Source organism: Pongo abelii, chromosome 8, assembly GCF_028885655.2.
Source record: "Pongo abelii isolate AG06213 chromosome 8, NHGRI_mPonAbe1-v2.0_pri, whole genome shotgun sequence".
In the NCBI taxonomy this organism is placed as follows: Eukaryota; Metazoa; Chordata; class Mammalia; order Primates; family Hominidae; genus Pongo; species Pongo abelii.
Window position 1 is genome coordinate 96,858,914 of NC_071993.2, and position 21,175 is coordinate 96,880,088.

The 21,175-nt window shown below is 36.2% G+C and overlaps 1 long non-coding RNA gene across 1 annotated transcript in view; it reads right to left on the reverse strand.

The window, feature by feature from the left end:
* Positions 1 to 4,735: 4,735 nt before the first annotated feature.
* Positions 4,736 to 21,175, reverse strand: part of LOC112135240 (uncharacterized) — a 62,071-nt gene continuing 45,631 nt past the window's right edge. Inside the window, exon 7 of the long non-coding RNA XR_008510542.2 lies at positions 4,736 to 6,538. This is a non-coding gene — a long non-coding RNA (uncharacterized LOC112135240). The remainder of the gene's footprint in view (positions 6,539 to 21,175) is intronic.

Consider the following 21,175-nt stretch of genomic DNA (forward strand, 5'->3'; position numbering starts at 1 on the left):
TGTGTTTAGCACTATGATTATTAACCAGATATTCCATAAACTGAGTCTATATTGTTTCCCTTGTCCCTCTCCTTATTATACTCAATACAATGTAGGTTTCCACATTCTACCGTTATCATTCTGTACTTTTCATTTTCGACACTTGTCAAAAATTTTAATTATATTGCAGTTTTTGTGCTGTGTTAGTTTCCTAGCGCTGCTATAACAAATTACTACAACCTCAGTGGCTTAAAACAAAAATTTATTCTCTCGCAGTTCTGTAATCAATGAGTTGGCAAGGCCACAGTCCCTCTGGAGGTTTTGTGGGAGAGTCCATTCTTTGCCCCTTCCAGTTGCGGGTGGTTGTAGGCATTCCTTTGTGTCCTGTGGCTAATGGCTGTGTCACTCCAATCGCTGCCTCCATTTTCATGTCACCTTCTCCTATGCTTGTCTGTGTAATCTTCCTCTGCCCCTCTCTTATAATAATAGATGTGATTGAATTTCAGGTCAACCCAGATAAGTCAGGATAAGTGCCTCCTCTGAAGAGTCTTTAACTTAATCATATGTTTTGCCATGTAAGGTAATAGTCACACCTTCTGGGGATTAGGATGTGAACATATTTTAGGGACCACTATTTAGCCCATTACATATGCTATTCATTTTTACCAAATATCTGGCTCCTTTACTGGTTTCTAACCTCCATGAGGTCAAGATCATGTCCTTTTGTCTCCTGATGTAGCTCTAGTTCTCAGTTGAGTACCCAATTCATAGTAGTTAATAAACAGTCATTGAATAAACAAGTCTATGAATTTATGTAATTGAATTTCTTTTTAGAGTTAATCTGAGGCCTTAGCCTCAAACAATCTGCTCTACCTATAATTGATTTGGGAAATATAAACTCTAAAGGATTAGGCCAACATTTATATATAAATATGGTATAATAAATGGAATAACTCCTATTGAACTGCTTTAAGTGTTTTCTGGAATTCTGGAAGCATTTCTTCTTTCGCTACACTTGGGATCTCTCATGTATTAACCTCTTACATGACTTATACCAACCATTTGAGTGTCCTGTTGTATCCATTTTTATATGTTCGGGTCCATGGAGTTATATTAAGACACGCATTGCTTCAGGATTGATAGACTGACGAACTTAGTGGCCAGCTCATTCTGCTACTTTTGTTCAGCATTTCTTTAAAAAATGAGTGTATATCCTACCCACTTCCAATGCAATTTTGAGATAACTTCTACACTTAATCCAAACAAGACAGTAAAAATTTTTTTAAATACCATAAATAAAGTGGAAAGAAGAGAGGTATATATGTATTAGTACTCACAATGAGATAATTATTGTAATCATGTTCTAACTTAAGCAATGATATAACTGATGATTGAAAATGAAAGAAAAATTAATTAATAACTTAAACAATACATTCACTAAGGGATGAAAATTTTTTCTCACGCTGGGTTCTAAAAGGAAGAATTTAGTGTATGTATATATTTTACTTACAAAGTGTCATTGGCTGTTAATCAAATTCATTAACTCTCCTGCCTCACCACCTTGCCCTTTCTGAATCTATTCTCAACTGCAAATTTCTCTGTGGCTTTGTGGAATGTATGGGAGCCATAGGGAGGATGGATGGTGAATAGTAGCAAGGTGCATTAAGACTTTTCCCCAAATCCATTTGCTTCTGAATACTGTGAACTTAAATAATCTGTGAGTTTTAAAATTTTTATAATCAAGAATGAGAAGTCCTTTGAAAAGTTCAGAAATGATGTGCTCACTTCACCATTGGTAGAAATCACTAGCCTGTAGTACAGTGCTATAGCACTTGGCCCATAGTTGGCATGTATCCATATTGAATGAATAAATAACTGAATGAAATTTAGGGCATGATATGGTTTGGATCTCTGTCCTCACATGTTCAACTGTGGTCCCCAATGTTGGAGGTGTGTCCTGGTGGGAGGTGATTAGATCATGGGGGGGTGCATCCTTCATGAATGGTCAGGCACCATCCCTTTGGTGCTGTTCCGTGAGAGTTCTCATGAGATCTGGTTGTTTAAAAGTGTGTGAACCTCCCTCACCCCATCTCTTGCTTCTGCCTTGTAAGATGCCTGCCCCCACTTTGCCTTCTGCCAGGAGTAAAAGCTCCCTGAGGCCTCCTCAGAAGCACATGCTGCCACACTTCCTGTACAGCCCGTGCAACCATGAGCCAATTAAATCTCTCTTCTTTAGAAATTACCCAGTCTCAGGTATTTCTTTATAGCAGTGTGAGAACAGACTAATACAGGGCACTTAGAGCTACAACGCAGCTCTACTTTTTTTCCACTATTTTACTTAGTTTGAGGCAATCAGGCCCTAGGCATAATTTTCCAATGCTCTCCTCTCTGTTCACAGGCTTCTCTTTATCTTACACAGCCTTTCCTCTTTACTTGGTGTGTTAGTGAAGATGTTTCCCTCCTTTCTTAAGACCAATCCCTCCACCTTGCTATAGATCATGTCCTTTTGATCTCATAAGGAACTTGGTTCTAATCACCATCTCTTCCCTTTTCGTAATCTCAACTGCACTCTCTATTAGGTCTTTACTTTCTGTATGTAAACATGCTCAAATATATTTCATCTTGATGAATACAATTTTTAAAAAACTCTTCACAATTAAGCTTCTTTAAGATATACTCTTACTCTCTTCTTTCACTCACTTACTCATTCACTACTCTTTCATTCATTTACTTATTTATTCAACAAATATTGATTGACTCCTAAGGATTAGGATAGAGCAATGACTGAGCACTAATCCTACCCCCAAAGTGATTATAGTATAACTGTATAGATGCTCAAGTAAACAGGTTATTATAATACAAAGTAACAAGATTTTTTGATAGCTGTAAAGTAAAACATTACAAGTTCTTTTCTAGTTCTTCATTAAGAGGTAGAGTCTCAACATCACTAATGATCAGTAAAATGCAAATCTAAACTATAATGTGATACCACCTTACTCATGCAAGAATGGCCATCATAAAAAAATAGTAGATGTTGGGGGGGATGTGGTGAAAAGGGAACACTTTTACACTGATGGTGGGAATGTAAACTAGTACAACCACTGGGGAAAAGAGTGTGGAGATTCCTTAAAGAAGTAAAAGTAGAACTACCATTTGATCAATCAGTCCCACTACTGGTTATCTACCAAGGGGAAAATAAGTCATTATATGATACTTGCACATGCATGTTTATAGCAGCATAATTTGCAATTGCAAAACTATAGAACCAGCCCAAATGCCTGTCAATCAACAAATGGATAAAAAATTGTGAGATATATATCTGTGTCTATATGCACATCACAGAATACTACTCAGCCATAAAAAGGAGCAAAATAATGGCATTCACAGCAACCTGGATGGAACTGTAGACCATTATTCTAAATGAAGTAACTCAGGAATGGAAAAGCAAACATTGTATGTTCTCACTCATAAGTGGGAGCTAAGCTATGAGGATGCAAAGGCATAAGAATGATACAATGGACTTTGGGGACTCAGGGGAAAAGGTGGGAGGAAGGCAAGGGATAAAAGACTACAAACTGGGTACAGTGTATACTGCTCAGGTGATGGGTGCACCAAAATCTCAGAAATAACCACTAAAGAACTTACTCATGTAACCAAACACCACATGTTCCCTGAAAATCTATGGAAATAATAATAAAAAAAGAGGTAGAGTCTAATTCCTCTTCCCTTGGATATAGGCTGGCCTTAGTGACTTGCTTGATCAACAAAATGTAGTGGAAGTGAAGTTCTGGGATTTCCAAGCCTAGGTTTTAAGAAACCTTGCAGCTGCTGGCTGAATTTTTTGGAATTCTTGCTTTTAAGATGTTCTCAGATCTCTCAGCTGCCATCTTGTTAGAAACCCAAGTCAACTGAAGAAACTACAGTTAGGTACTCTGGTTGACAGCTGTAGTTGAGCTTCCAAATGACAATAAGCATCAACTTCCAGCCAATTAAGTGCATAATTTTTGACCTCCATCCCAGTCAAGCCTTCAGATGACTCCAGCACCAGCTGCTATGTGACTGCAACAGCATAACAAATCTGAAGAAAATTCAGCCCAGCGGAACCCAGTAAACCCACAGAATCTTAAGAGATAATATTAAGTTGTTTTTCAGATCCAAAATTTTATGATGGGTTGTTATTTAACAATAGATAACTAGAAGAGCTGCCAATGTGGGGCAGTACCTCTCTCATGCCTGGCTTCCTGGGAGATATGGTTTATGATGGGCTGTTATTGAGGAATAGATAACTAGAATAGCTGCACCTGTGGGGCAGTACCTCTCCCATACCTGGCTTCTCATTTGGGCTGGCTTCCCAGGAGATGTGACCTGGTAACATTTTGGGCCCTTGGGATTTCACATTGCAAAAAATGTGATCCACATTTGCCATGAGCTTATGCACTAACACCACAGTCAAGGGTCTGTAAAAAATGATGAGGGCAATGATAACATAGGCATGTTGCACCAATTGCAGTGTTTCCCCAGTTGTCATCCTTTGGAATACTGTATACAAGAATATTAGTTAATAAGTGTGTGTTAAAAATTGTTTCATGATCAAATAAGTTTGGGAAATTATGTTAATCAATGTAAAATGCAGTTTGTTTATTGCAGGACTTCTCAGAACCTTTAGTATGTTGAGGTTCTTTATTAATCTCTAAGAAGTGGCAATTAACCAATAAACTCATCTTTTCTTCATTCATTAACTGTCCCATGGTATGTCACTGTGTAAAATACTGTTCTATGTGTTTCCATATTTGATTATAACTTGAGAGAAAGTAAGAGAATTTTGAAGGAACATGGCTTGCTGTTTCTTCTTCCCAGAGAGGCAATATGATCTAGTAGGAAGTATACAGATTCTGGGAATCAGCAGACAAAGAAGCGAATCTTGCTCTTTCATTTTAACTGTTTAATTGACATTGGATTCTTTCCGTTTTCTGAGCCACGAAGTTTTCATTTAAAAAGGGAGTGCTTTCATTTGGACTATAGATTTTTAAATATAGATTTTATAGAGCTCCTAGTTCCATGAATCCCTTGAAATTATACAAACATAGATTTCCTGGGGAAGGGATCCATAGCTCCTATTAGATTCTCAAAGGGGTCCCTGATCCAAAGAAGACAACAACTACTAGACAAGATTATTTCTAAGCCTATTCCAGATGAACGTTAATCCAGTACAATTTCAAAAAAGAAAAGTGGTACTTTGGTCTTTATCTTACTAGTTGATTTTTAAACTACATGCTTGTACTAGCTTAAATGAATGGTTCAATTGAAAGGAAATATTTTATTACTTTCTTAATAAAATTTAAGAAAGCCAAGATTTGTTTTTTTTTTCATGCTGGAAAACTCTCAACAGATTTGATATGAATTGCAGAGTAACAGGAATCCCAAAGCTCAAACAATTATCTAAGTGGGTGCAGAATTTGTATTGAATTCTCAAATTGGAATTGAGATTGCATTAAAAATACTTTGAAAATAATTCTACTCTTGAGTTTTTAAGTGATTTCATTTTAGGCTTTGTTTAAGAAGAATACTGAGTTGAGTGAGTGAAGAATTTCCCCAATTCAAAAACATTCACAGTGTGGCTGGGAAGCACAGGATTGAAGCCATTATGTAAATATTAAGATCTAGTTTAAGCTATTTAAACACTTGTGTTAGTTACCCACTAGACCTCTTATTTTTTAGGAGCTCGATTGTCTAGACGGGTTGTGTTCTCATTAAATTAAAGATGTTTGTTCTCTACCTTATTCTTCTGTGGCAAGGACCAAGACATATGTATTTTTACAGTTGTTTCTTCTGGATATTTACAAATAAGCTGTGTTACATGGATGGAGAAATGTTTCTTTTTTAAAACTTAATTTCTTCCTTTCTTAGGCTGTGGCCAGATAAGTTCTTTTTGGAGGCTTCTGCCTGCTACCTCCTAGAGCAAACAAACTGTCTGAGTGTCCATGTACCAGACAGGGTTGTGGTTTGGGATGTATTCCTGGCACGACTGCTTGTTATTTCTTCAATTGGGTCCTCGACTCCTTCCTTGAATGCTGCATTTCACTAAACTGGTAGCAGTTGTTAATGTCTCTTTCAATAAAGGTATAGAGGCTCTTATTCTCATTGATTGCCTAGAGAATAGCCTGCATTTATTCCTGCAGAGGCCCGACAGAAGCCTCTGGGATAATGGTCACCTGGGTCATGTTTCCTAGATGGCTGACGCAGTCAGGTGAGAATGAACCCAAGTCTAGTTCTGAAAGGTAAGTTTCCACATCCCAGGGCACTCTACTACTTAATTATCTTATTTTAGGAGCCAGAGACATTCCATTGGTTTTCAGAAAGGCACCTGCTGGTAATGCCAGTACCAGTTTTATATTGCTAGACGTACATGGTCCCATCCCAGGATCCTGAAGGGGACAACTGGCCATCTGAAGAGCTTATCTGACAAACTAGAGGTGGTGACTCTTCAGCAGTGTTGGGAGTTCACATACTGGGTTTTCTCATGAGACGGCTTCTTCATGATGGTGATTTTATTATCCTGCTGGAGAGAGAAAATCATGTTTAGACATAAAAGAACAGATGGCAATTATCTGGGCCATCCATATGCTGAGATCTAGAAGGATGCCTTGAACAATAGGCTGCTCAGCCACATTAATGCCAAAAGGGAATTTGTTCCCTAAGGGAGCACAGAGTTGGAGTTTTCCTTCAACTACTACTTAAAGGTCACCTCAATGAAGCTTACCCCAACCATCTTACTTAAAATCGAACCCTCAGATGCTCCTGCTCCTCCTCTACTTTACCTTTTCCATAGCCCTTATCCTTTTTATATAATACAACTAAATCATATTTGATTTTACAATCTGTTCCCCCATTAGGATGTAAGCGCCACATTGGCAGACACTGATTCATGAAAATTAAGTCAGACCATATAAAATAAAATTTCTATTTTGGGGAATTAATACAATGCTATGTCTCAAGAATTTAAAATGATGCCCAGTATATTTTAATAAATATTTTAATATTTAATAAATATTTTATATTTAAATATTTATATATTATATATAATTATATATATTTTCTATATAATTATATATAATTATTTATATATTTATATATAAATAATTATAATTATATATTTTATATATATAATATAATATATTTTATATAATCATATATAAACATATATAAATATATAATATATAAATATATTATATATTATATAATAAAATATAATATATCAATAATATATTAATATATTAATATATATTTATTTATATAAATAAATAAATATATAATTATATTATATATTATATATAATATAAGATGTTATATATAATACATTATATTACATTATATATTATAATAAATATATAATATAAATATATAAATACATACCTATATATAAATAATATATAATATAATAAAATATATATTAAAAATATATAAAATATATAGTATATAATATATTTTATATTTTAATGTTTAATAAATATTTTAATATTTATTGAATAAATGGTAGAGAAGCAGCACTAATTCTGTATATCAACCAGACAGCAAGAAAAATGTTGTGGGAAATATTTTCATTCAGAGTTCGAATATTCCTCATGAACTCTAAGCAAGCTCTTCCTGAAAAAAGACTCAAAATATTCATTCATCAGTAAATATTTTTTGGATGCTAATATGCATAAAGGAGTAGGGGAAGGACTGACAGCAGCTACCTGCACCCCTGCCAACAGTCTTTTCAAGCATCCCACTCCGACCTCCAGCCCGTCACCTCCCTTACTCTGGAACTCCCACTCCAGCAGGTAACTGGAGGACTCCACTCCTATCACTCTGCAAGCCTTTTCCTCATCCATTTACCCATTAAGAGCCTCACTTCCATTTTTACTCTTCATGGCACATCATGATGATGTCTCCTTTGTAAACACCCTCACTCATTTGTCCATCTCCCCCTTCATCACACCTTCCTGGCAAACCATCATCACTGCCTAGGAACAATTCTCCAATTTCACCTGAGAAATTGAACCAATGTCATTTTTTTTTTCAGATAAGGAAACCAAAACTTTGTTCAAGGCACACACAGCTAATAATGATAGTAATTTTCATGACCACCAACATTTATTAACCAAATGCTTTGTGTCAGGCATCGACACTAACATGAGCTCACTTAATTTTTGTGACAACCCTCCCCCCATGTAAATTAATACGTTGAGGTTCAGGGAGGTCAAATAAGTAACCCAAGTTCACCCTGCTGGTTAATAGCCTACATTTAATCAGTCAACTACTTTTTATTGAGCTCATAATCTCTGCAAGCAGAGCTGTACTGAGGACTAGCTCTACAGTGGGAAACAGAACAGACACAGTCTTTGCTTTAATGACATAGTAGAGACCAATATTTATAAAGTTTTTACTAGGTCCCAGGCATTGTTTTGTTTCACTCTCACCGCAACTCTGTGACTTATTATTGTTATTACATGTAATTTTCAGATGGGAAATTGAATCTTAAAGAAGGACCTTCTAAAGGCCAGTTTGCTGGTAGATGAGCTGATTAGGCTGGTGTATGAACCCATGAAACCTGGCTTCAAAGTTCATTCTTATCACTATGCTATGCTTCTTCCTAGAGATTAAAGCCAGGTGGGTCAGACATACACTAACAGTAAAACACAAATACACACCGAGACCTTCAGACTGTCTTCCAGACCCATCAGAAAGATAATCTAGTGCCAATGGACCTCTTATTGCCCTTCACATAACATCACCCTTTCCTGGCCTGCCAGGTCTATGGGGCTGTGGAACTGTGTGGATTGATGTTTGCCAAGTTGTTCATTCTTATAATTTGCATGATATTAAGCAAACCCAATGTTTATATAATGATTTTTATTGAATGCAAAAAAGCCTGTCAAGTTAAAGAGAAAGAAAATGCTTATAAACATTCCAAACATTTGTTTTGTGTTGGCTGGAGTTGGAGTCTAAATGAAAGCTGCAAGTGTGACTAATAATTATAATCTAATTCAGTGCACTGGATTGGAAAGGAGTAATTACTACATAGGACTTATTGGAGTAAGTGATTTATGGTTGACCTACAGTAGATTATTAATTTGGAAAAGAGAAGAATTATAATGCAAATTAATTAAGTTTGGAGCCCTTTCTGATTAGGTTGATAGAACAGTGGAAAATTCCAGGGCCCCATGTTATTTGGCTGAACTTGGACTTGGGATATGGCATAAATATTTGGCTGGAGTCTGCAGGGCTTAGGTGTAAAGATATAGACTTCATGCTGATCCCAGAGCCTTTTCGATCTGATCAAGGAAGAGCCCTGAAGGAGGAACTAAATCTTCTATTCCACAAGGAAAATGTATCCTCATAGAATGTTTATATACTCCAAAATTATTTTATTCTTTTCAATTTGATGATCTCTGAGGTCAACCATAACCACCATCATCACCTCACCACAGTTTACTCAATACTTTCAGTAAGCCAGATGTTACATCCAGGAATTTCCAATCTCTGCAAGATTGACATTTTGTTGTAAAATGTTGTTCTATGCATGTAGGATGATGAGCATCATCCCTCGCCTGTATTCACTAGAAGCCAGTAGCATCCTCCTCCTTTTGTGAAAATCCAAAATGCCCTCAGACACTGCTGAGTATCCCCTGAGAAGGATGGGCAAAATTTCCCCTTGTGAAAATCCTTTATGTGCATTATCTAGTTCATTTCTTACAACGCTCTGTGAGGCTGGTATATTAGTACCCTTAGTGCCCATTTCACAGGTGCAAACTCTGAGGCTTAGAGAGGTTATATTTAATCAGAGTCACATGGCTAATACATGCTGAGGCCAGGATTCAAACACAGATCTGTAGTTATCCCAAACCCTGTTTTTAGATGAATGATGTTTTTGAGATTAAGTCATTCTTGACAAATAAACAAAAATCAGGTAGTGGAGTGAATTGGCCAAAATCATACCACTGTGTTACTGGCTGTAACCCAGACATTCTTAAGCCAGTTGGTTATAGAAGGGGTGATTCAGTGGATAAGTCAAAAGTACATTCACAGTGACCTTGGCTACGCTGTTGGTCTTACTTTTTTTCCTCTTTTTCAAATGTTACTCTTTTATTCTTACAGCTTAGATTTTGAGTACAAAGGGGTCTTTTGAATCTGCATCCATTAACTCTAAAACATACTGAGATTGTAAAATCTATTTCTCAGCATTGGAAAGAAACAGACCCCAGGGTTGTTGCTGCTTTACAATTATGTATAAAAGCTTTTCAACCCACACAAATGTTTTCACAGCCCATCTTTCCACCAGCAAGTAGAGAGAAGCCAAATAATCCAGTGAGTATTCTGTTCTATTACTGGCACTCTGGTACTGCTGGTGGGCCAGTGGGTAGTGGGGGAAATAGCTGTAAGGCTATAATTAAACAGCAGCAGACAGCTTTAGATTAGAACTTTATGATGGCCACTCCAGTCAGCATTATTATTCAATTCCATGTGTAACACAGTGGGGCTGATCTGAAATCTCTGCCCAGTGGGTGCCTAACCATGGAAATCAATGTTTTCTCTACAGTAGATAGGCACGTGTTTTCAGAATCTGTTAAGCTGAAGAAATCTAATAGAGAAATCTGCATAATTAGCTCTTTGACTAATCTTGCTTTTGCCTTAGGGTAAGAGGCAATTTAGGATGCAAAAGCAGTTCCAAATATTTGAACTGTAAGGAAAAAAGTTGGGCGTTAGTGGATTTTTCAGATGTAGGGCAAGAAACTTACTCTTCAAATAAAATGTCTCTGGAAGGTGTTCAGCTGTTTGGAATATAGCAATTTCCTAGTTGCAAATAGATTTCTTAAAATGATACCCTGAGATGCTGCTGGGGTTTAATGATTGCATGCTCACAGATTATCTGACGCTAGAAATCTCGACCACAGATGTAGTTAGTGAGCAGGCCTGGACCAAAGGGGAGAAGTCAGTAGGACAGAGTGAGGACTAGCATCAGCCAGCCAACAATACCTACCTGGTGATGCTAGAAGATGTAAAAAACACAAAACAAAACAGAACAAAAACCATCATTTCAAGATCCAAAAATGCAGTATAGTATATTTTTTAGACTTCCAGGTTGACTGGGCTAGAAATAAACCACTACAGACATAGAATGTAGAGTTCAAAAGCCCACCTGTGGAATCAGATCATCTGGGTTCCAATCCTAGTTCTCTCGCTAACTGGCTGTGTGACCTAGGATGAGTTGTTGAATTTCTATGTGCTTTGTTGTCCTTATCATACAACAAGTTTATAATAAAACTGACCTAGTAGAGTTGTCTATAAGGCTTAACTGAGGCAATATCAATAAAGATTTAGATCTGAGCATGACACATAGCATTTAGTGAATGCTAAACATTATTATACAGTTTATCTCCCTCACTTACTAATGGGGTAACTAGGGCTCAGAATAAGTAGCGGCATAGCTGGAATCTATGTCTTCTCCAGCCCTAGCATCAAAGGACTTTCATATGAATCACTTATAGCCCCTCCTCACAATACCTCAGCGGGGCAGGGAAATGAAATGACAGGACTCTAGCTGCAGAGTGAGTCTGGCACAAGTGATAGCTTTCAAAGATCTTGAAAAACAATGCAAACTCCTTCCCATCTGAAGAACTTGCTTCTTCAACACAACGACATCTGGGAATGTAAGCCATTGCCATTAAACAGAAACATGAAGATTGATACACATCTTACTTTTTCCCATTCAGGATGCTCTTGTGTACACAAATGCCTGATTTAAGTTTTAGAATAAGGCAGAAGATCCTAAGTGTCTACAGGAGAATATTTCCATCAAATTGTTGAAATTATCACATTTTGAGGAAAGGTAAAATGAGACCCCTAATGGCATATGATTAGGTATAGATGTTGAGTATATCTTGCTTGGTAAAAGTCCTCTTTGAGTATACAGAGTAAATGCAGATTTTAACTGGTCAACATGTTATGACCATAAACGCTTTAAGTTTCACTGTTAATAAACTTGGTCTTTCTAATCAAGTTTAAAGCAGTTGAACTAATCATCACTGGGTTTTCTTTGAACAGTCACTGAGTAATTAAGACAGTGAGGAGTGAACCTCTATTTCTCATACAATGTTGGTGGTGATGCACAAGGGAAATTAGGGCTTCTCTGATGGAAAGATCCAGTGGGGCAGTGTGGAACTCACCATGAATGGTGTACACAGCAGTCACAAAGTGTGCCTTGGAGGTCAATCAAATCAGTCTGCTGATTTCCTGAGATGGATCAAAATTCTTCCACCTTTTCTCTAACCAAGTGCTTTGTCAGGAAGGGCTCAACACATCTTAATCCCAACCTACTGCATCTATCGGCAGCCATCTTTATCTTTAGAACTAGAAAACCTGGCCGGCAGGGTGGCTCATGCCTGTAATTCCAGCACTTTGGGAGGCCGAGGTGGGTGGATCACCTGAGGTCAGGAGTTTGAGACCAGCCTGGCCAAAATGGCGAAACCCCATCTCCACTAAAAATACAAAAATTAGCTGGGTGTGGTGGCTCATGCCTGTAATCCCAGCTACTCAGGGGGCTGAGGCAGGAGAATCGCTTGAACCCGGGAGGCGGAGGTTGCAGTGAGCTGAGATGGCGCCATTGCACTCCAGCCTGGGCACAAGAGATAAACTCCATCTCAAAAAAAAAAACAGAAAAAAAAAAAACAAAAAAACAACAACAAAGAAAAGAAACAAAAGAAAAAGAAATAGAAAACCTGACTAATTGGCATTTTCTGTCCTGAGATTTTGGTAGAAGAATGAGAGAAATGGACTATTGGTGTTTCTCTTTCCTCTACCCACTTTCCTCTTTTAAAATGCACAATTTTATCAGACCATGTTGAGATAAAGAGGGGTTTGGAGGTTATTAGAGATCAGCGGTATTTATGGATGAAGTGACGATTTAACTCCAGGAGACTGGGATTTGGAAAAATTATGTCATTTTTTTTTCTGACAGCCAGGACAGCACTTGAGGACTTCAAACATCTCTGATGGAACGGTCTGGTACTTTGATAAAAAGAAGGATGGTTTATTTGTGTTTTTAACCTTTTTGACTTCGTATTTTATCCTTCTGACTTTAGGTTAATGACTTTCTTTCTTCAGCATTGTGGATGAATTAGGTTTTGTCATGGGGAAAAACATGATCTGCAAATTCATCATTTTTTGAGACTGTGAATATCAGCAAAACTATCAACTTTCAGGAAAATGGAAAGAATATGATTTATGTTATATAAACACTTTGAGTATATATACTTCTGAGTTGTTCTTAATGTTAAGAAAGCAAGTTAAAGGTTTTTCAGAACTTAAAGACAGTTTACACAATTTAAGTTTTGTTAAAATGGAATTTATTTCTTCCTCAAAATTTTTGAGGCACTTTATCATTGATCATGTAGAAACTACTAAATATAATGAACAATCTTTAAAGTACAGAAATTCCATGGACCTTCATGTTAGTGAAAGAAGTAAGATGTTGATTTATTTCTTAATTCAGTCATGATACATTTGCTAACCTCAAGAAAAAAAGAAGATGATTTATTAAGAAGTAAGACTATAAAGATAACCAAATTAGAAAATTTCATTAAAAGAACACGTTACTTTCAATGCAATAAAGCCAGTCCTGGTTCTGATATTTTTACAAGCTATGTGACCTTGGGCAAAAGGTCGAGCCTCTTTGTGCTCCACTTTTCTCATCTGAAATATATTGCTGAGAGGCTTAATTGAGATAATGTTATAAAGTATCTGGCATTGTGCCTGTCACAGAGTAACTACCCTATACATATTGGTTATTATTTTTTCTTTCTTGCAATTTATGCCATCTTGTTCAATTTTATGTGGCCCTAAGCCACCTTTAAATCTTTTTGGAACTAGTGAGAGTAAATTATAAATTAATATGTTCAGTACATGGTAGCTTCAGAAGTGGAGAATAGTCCTTGGGCACAGAATTGCCTATCGCCTTGGAAAATGTCACTGGAGTTCAAGGCCTAGTTCTTAGCTGTGCATATTTGGAAATTGAATTTTCCAACATGTCTCTCAGAGATGAAGACTGAATACAGTGGAGAGAGAACTTCTGGATTCAAGGACATGGAAAATAATAGCTAGAAAGTGTCAAGCACTGTTTTAGGCACTTTGGATAAGTTTTTTTGATCTTTTTTGTTTCAAAAGCATAGAGTATGAGGCAGTTTTCTTGAGGCATGACCAGTTTTAATCATGTAACCTAAGATGTTTAGGATTATGGATCATGCCCTGCCCAGGCTTAGCACAGGATATCCCTGTAAGAGAGGTGTCTATGTATTCTATTAAAAATGGATATATTTTGTGTTTGTGACCTGTAGGGTCATTTAAAACATGGAGCTCTAGGCCAGGATCCCTCTTGCTCAGGTGTAAGGATGGTATTAGACTTAAATAATATAAGCAATAAAATATCCCTATTTTACAGATAAAATTGTTAGATCACAGTGAGATTAAGATTCTTTTTTTTTGAGATGGAGTCTCACTCTGTCGCCCAGGCTGGTGTACAGTGGCGCAATCTCGGCTTACTGTAACCTCCACCAGCCAGGTTCAAGCAATTCTCCTGTCTCAGCCTCCTAAGTAGCTGGGACTACTATAAGTGCGTGCCACCATGCCTGGCTAATTTTGTATATTTTTAGTAGGGACGGGGCTTCACCATGCTGGCTAGGCTGGTCTTGAACTTCTGAACTCATGATCTACCCGCCTCAGCCTCCCAAAGTGCTGGGATTAAAGGTGTGAGCCACCACGCCTGGGCCAGAGATTAAGATTCTTATACAGGGAGATGCAGCTAGTTAATTACACACAGGGTTTGGATAAAGACTGTCTTATCCAGAAGGTTGTGCTTTTAACCACTACACAGTAGTCCTTATTTATGCATTCCTGAATTGGTATTACTGCACCCTATATCCCTGTTTTACATATTTTTGGGGCCACAGAGAGCTCCAGGAGGCCACAGACATGGGTGAAACTTATGCATGTTCAGGACAATTTTCCTATGAACTCATGTGTCCATTCTCTACTTCTCTTCAGACACATACCGTACATTACCAATGTTCATTTATTATTTTTTTTCTTAATTTGAATATATTAAAGCTGGAGATATGAACAAAAAGGTCATGATATGAACAAGCCATTTCTTTGGGTCCACTTGAGTGCCTGTGCCTTGGAAAAGGACATTGGAATTCAGGGTCTCGTGTTTAGGGTCTGGAGTTCAGGGTCTGTCACAGGGTCATTCATTAAATTTGTTTTTAAATTTGAATTTCAGTTATATAAAGAAGTACTTTTTTTCTCTTTTCTTCTTTCTTTTCCTTCTTTCTTTCTTTCTTTCTTTCTTTCTTTCTTTCTTTCTTTCTTTCTTTCTTTCTTTCTTTCTTTCTTTCTTTCTCTCTCTCTCTCTCTCTCTCTCCCTCCCTCCTTCCCTCCCTCCCTCTTCTCTCTTTTTTTCCTTCCTTCCTTCTTTCTTCTTTCTTTCCTCTTTCTCTCTTTATTTTTTTGCATGAATGTCCCAATTATTGCTAAATCCGGCAACCCTATTACTTAGGCCATTTCTCTTTTTTTCTGTGTAATCTGTTTCTCTTATTTGAGAGAAACATCCTCTTCTTTTTCTCATTTTTAATTTTTAATTTTTGTGGGTACATAGAAGGTGTATATATTTATGAGGTAGATGAGATATTTTGATACAAGTAGAATCACATCAGGGTAAATGGGATATCCATACCTCGAGCCTTTATCCTTTCTTTGTGTTACAAAGAATCCAGTTATATTCTTTTAGTTGTTTAAAAATATGAAAATAAATTATTTTTTACTATAGTCATCCTGTTGCCCTGTTGTGCTAGCTAGCAAATACTAGATCTTATTCATTGTATCTAACTACATTATTGTACCCACTAACCATCCCCACTCCACCTACCCCCTTGCTACTTACTCTTCCTAGTCTCTGGTAACCATCCTTCTACTCTTTATGAGTTCAATTATTTTAATTATTTTCTGACTCCTACAAATAAGTGAGAACATGTGAATTTTATCATTCTGTGCCTGGCTTATTTCACTTAACATAATGACCTCTGGTTCCATCCATGTTGTCGTAAATGACAGGATCTTACTTTTTTTTTTATGGCTGAATGGTAAAGTACTATATTTTCCTTATCCATTCATCTGTTGATGGATACTTAGGTTGCTTCCAAATCTTTGTGAGTAATGCTGCATTAAACATGGGAGTACAGATATCTCTTTGATATACTGGTTTTCTTTCTTTGGGGTATTCCCAAACAGTGAGATTGCTGGATCATACGATAGCTTTATCTTTAGTTTTTTGAGGAAACTCCAAACTATTCTCCATAGTGGTTGTGCTAACTTAAATTCTCATCAACAGTGCACAAGGGTTCCCTTTTCTCCAAATCCTCGCCAGCATTTGTTATTGCTTGACTTTTGGGTAAAAGCCATTTTAACTGGAGTGAGGGGATATCTCATTGTAGTTTTTGATTTGCATTTTTCTGATGATCAGTGATGTTGATTACATTTTCATATACCTGTTTGCCATTTACATGTCTTCTTTAAAAATGTCTATTCAGATCTTTTGTCCATTTTTAAATAAGATTATTTTTCCTATAGAGTTTTTCCTATAGAGTTGTTTGAACTCCTTATATATTCTGATTATTAATCCTTTTTCAGATGGGTGCTTTGCAAATATATTCTCCCATTCTACAGATTGTCACTTCACTTTGTTGATTGTTTCCTTTACTATGAAGAAGCTTCTTAACTTGATGTGATCTCATTTGTCCATTTTGCTTTGTGGGGTATTACTCAAGGAATCTTTGCCAAGACCAATGTCCTAGAGACTCTTCTCAATTTTTTTTAGTAGTTTTGTAGTTTGAGGTCCTATATTTAAGTCTTTAATCCATTTTGATTTGATTTTTGCATATGGTGAGAGATGGGTGTCAAGTTTCATTCTTTTGCATATGGATACCCAGTTTTCCCAGCATCATTAACTGCAGAGACTGTCCTTTCCATAATACATATTCATAGCAACTTTGTCAAAAATGAGCTCGCTGTAGATGTGTGGATTTATTTTTGTGTTCTGTATCCTCTTCCATTGGTCTGTGTGTTTTTATGCCAGTACTGTGCTGTTTTGTTTACTCTAGCTTTGTAGTATAATTTGAAGTTAAGTAATGTGATCCCTCCAGTTTTGTTCTTTTTGCTCAGGATGGCTTTGGCCATGGTATTTTGTGGCTCTGTATAAATTTTAGGGTTTTTTTTTCTATTTCTATGAGGAATGCCATTGTTATTTTGATAGGGATTGCACTGAATCTGTAGATTCCTTTGGGTAGTATGGGCATTTTAACAATATTGGTTCTTGCAATCCATGAACATAGAATAACTCAACTTTTTTGTGTCCTCTTTAATTTCTTACATCAGTGTTTTATAGTTTTCATTGTAAAGATTGTTAACTTCTTTGGTTAATTCCTAAATGTTTTATTTCATTTGTAGCTATTGTAAATAGATTTTCTTTCTTTTTTTTTTTCAGATTGTTCACTGTTGGCATATACAAATGTTAACTGATTTTTAATGTTGATTTTTCATCCTGCAACTTTACTGAATTTGTTTATCAGTTCTAATAGTTTTTTGATCATCTTTAGGCTTTTCCAAATATAAGATTATATCATTTGCAAGCAAAGATAATTTGACTTTTTCCTTTCTAGTTTGGATGCTCTTTATTTCTTTCTCTTGTCTGATTGTTCTAACTAGGACTTCTAGTACTGTGTTGAATAACAGTGGTGAAAGTAAGTATCCTTGTCTTGTTCCAGATCTTAGAGGAAAGGCTTTCAGTTTTTCCCCCTTCAGTATGATACCAGCTGTGGGTGTTTTTTATTATGCTGAGGTAGGTTCCTTCTATACCCAGGTTTTCTTTTCTTCTTCTTTTTTTTTTTTTTTTTTTTTTAAGGCAGTTTCGCTCTTGTCACTCAGGCTGGAGTGCAGCTGGTGCGAGCTCGGCTCACTGCAACCTCTGCCTTCTGGGTGGAAGTGATTCTCCTATCTCAGCCTCCCAAGTTGCTGGGATTACAGGTGTGCACCACCATGCCTGTCTAATTTTTGTATTTTTAGTAGAAACGAGAGTTTCACTATGCGGCCAGGCTGATCTCGAACTCCTGACCTCATGTGATCTGCCCACCTCAGCCTCTCAAAGTGCTGGGATTACAGGTGTAAGCCACCATGCCCGACCCATTCCCAGGTTTTTGAGGGTTTTTTTTTTTTTTTTTTTTTTTACCATGAAGGGATGTTAAATTTTATCAAATGCTTTTACAGGATTTTTTTTTTTGAGACAGAGTCTCACTCTGTCCCCCAGGCTGGAGTACAGTAGAATGATCTCGGCTCACTGCAACCTCTGCCACCCAGGTTCAAGTGATTCTTCTGCCTCAGCCTCCATAGTAGCTGGGATTACAGGCACCCTCCAGCACCTTCCACCATACCCAGCTAATTTTTTTTATTTTTTTATTTTTTGTATTTTTAGTAGAGACGGGTTTTCACCATTTCGGCCAGGTTGGTCTCAAACGCCTGAGTTCAAGTGATCTGCCCACCTTGGCTTCCCAAAGTGCTGGGATTATAGGCATGAGCCACTGTGCCTGGCCCATTTTTCAGCATTAATTGACATGCTCATATGGTTTTTGTCCTTCATTCTGCTGATATGATGCATCACATTGATTGATTTGTGTATGTTGAACCATTCTTGCATCCTTGGGATAAATCCCATTTAGTCATAATGAATGACCTTTTAATGTTTTGTTTAATTCAGGTTGCTAGTATTTTGTTGGGGATTTTTGCATCAATATTCATCAGAGTTATTGGCTGGTAGTTTTCTTTTTTTGATGTGTCTTTGACTGGTTTTGGTATCAGGATAATGCTGGTCTCAGAATGAGTTTTGAAGTATTTCTTTCTTTTTTATTTTTTGAAATGGTTTCCCTAGGATTGGTATTACTTCTTTAAATATTTGGTAGAATACAGTAGTGATGCCATCAGGTCCCGAGCTTTTTTGCTGGGAGACTTTTTTTTTTTTTTTTTTTGAGATGGAGTCTTCTCTCTGTTGCCAAGCTGGAGTGCAGTGGCATGATCTCGTCTCACTGCAACCTCTGCCTTGCTGGGAGGGCTTTTATTATGGTTTCAACATTATTGTTATTAGTCTGTTTAGGTTTTGGATTTCTTCATATGTGTCTGGGAATTTATTCATTTCCTCTAGGTTTCCAGTGTATTGGCCTATAGTTGCTCACAGTAGTCTCTAATGATCTTTTGAATTTCTGTGGTATCTGTTGTAATGTCTATTTTTTCATCTTTGATTTTATTTGGATCTTCCTTTTTTTCTTAGTTTGGCTAAAGTTTTGTCAAGTTTGTTTATCTCTTCAAAAATAATGCTTTTTTTGTTTTGTTGATCTTTTTATTGTTTTTGTTTAAATTTCATTTATTTCAGCTCTGAGTTTTGTTATTTCTTTACTTCTACTTAATTTTGGGTTTGATTTGCACTTGCTTTTTTAGTTCTTTAAAATGTATAGTTAACTTGTTTATTTTAAGTTTTTCCTCCCTTTTTGGTGTAGGTGCTTATTGTCATAAACTTTCATCTTAATACAGCCTTCACTGTATCCCATAGGTTTTGGTACAGTTATGTTTCCGTATTTCTTCATTTCTAAAAATTTTTAGATTTCCTTCTTATTTTTTTCAATGACCAACTGGTCATTCAGGAGCATATTATTTAATGTTCATGTGTTTGTATACTTTCCAAAATTCCTCTTGTTATTGATTACTAATTTGATTCCACTGTGGTCAGAGAAGATACTTGATACTATTTCAATTTTTTTTGTCGTGTCTTGTTTTGTGGCTTAAAATATGGTCTATCCTTGACAATGATCCATGTGCTGAGGAGAAGAATGTGTATTGTGAAGCTATTGGATTAAATGTTCTGTAAATATCTATTAAGTCCATTTGGTCTATAGCACAGATTAAGCCCAATGTTTCTTTGTTGATTTTCTGTCTGGATGATTGGTCTAAAGCTGAAAGTGGAGTGTTGAAGTCTCTAGCTATTATTCTATTAGAGATTATCTCTCTCTTTAATTCTAATAATATTTGCTTTATATATCTGGGTGTTCCAGTATTGGGTGCACTCAGATATATAAAGCAAATATTAGTATAGTTTATAATTTTTATAATTTATATATGTTTACAATTATCATATCCTTTTGTTGAATTGGCCCAGTTATCATTATATTCTGACTTTTTGTCTTCTTTTATAGTTTTTGTCTTGAAATCTATTTTGTCTAATGTAAGTGTAGCTACTCCTGCTCTTTTTTGGGTTTCAATTAGCATAGAATATCTTTTTCCACTTCTTTATTTTCAGTCTATGTGTGTCTTTATAGGTGAAATGTGTTTCTTACAGGCAATAGATTGTTGGGTCTTTTTTATTTTCCATTCAGCCACACTACGAATTTTTACTGGAGAGTCAGTCCATCTATATCCAACGTTATGATAAGTGACATTTTGTTTTTCTTTTTTTAGTTTTTTGTGGTCTTCTCTTCCTTGTTTCCTTCCTTCCTGTCTTCCATTTAGTGAAGATGATTTTCTTTGGTGGTATGTTTTAATTTCTTCCTTTTTATTTTTTTGTGTAACTCTTGTATGTTTTTTGATTTGAGGTTACTATAAGGCTTACAAATAATATCATATAGTCCATTATTTTAATCTGATGACAACAGAACACTGAATACACAAACTAACAAACAAGCAAACAGAAAACTAATGAAAACCCTACCTTCTTCCCCCCACTTTTCAATTCTTTGTTGTTTCTATTTTTGTCTTTATACTATGTCTTGAAAAATATCGTAGTTATTATTTTTGATAGGTCCATCTTTTATTCTTTCTACTCATGATATTAGTTGTATAAACACCCCAGCAACACTGTTAAAATATTCTGTGCTTTTCTGTGTACTTAGTGAATTTTGTACCTTCAGATGATTTTCTATTGCTCATTAATGTCTTTTTATTTCAGATTGAAGAACTCCCTTTAGCATTTCTTGTAGGACAGGTCTAGTGTTGATGAAATGCCTCAGCTTTTGTTTCCCTGGGAAAGTCTTTATTTCTCCTTCATGTTTGAAGGATATTTTCACTT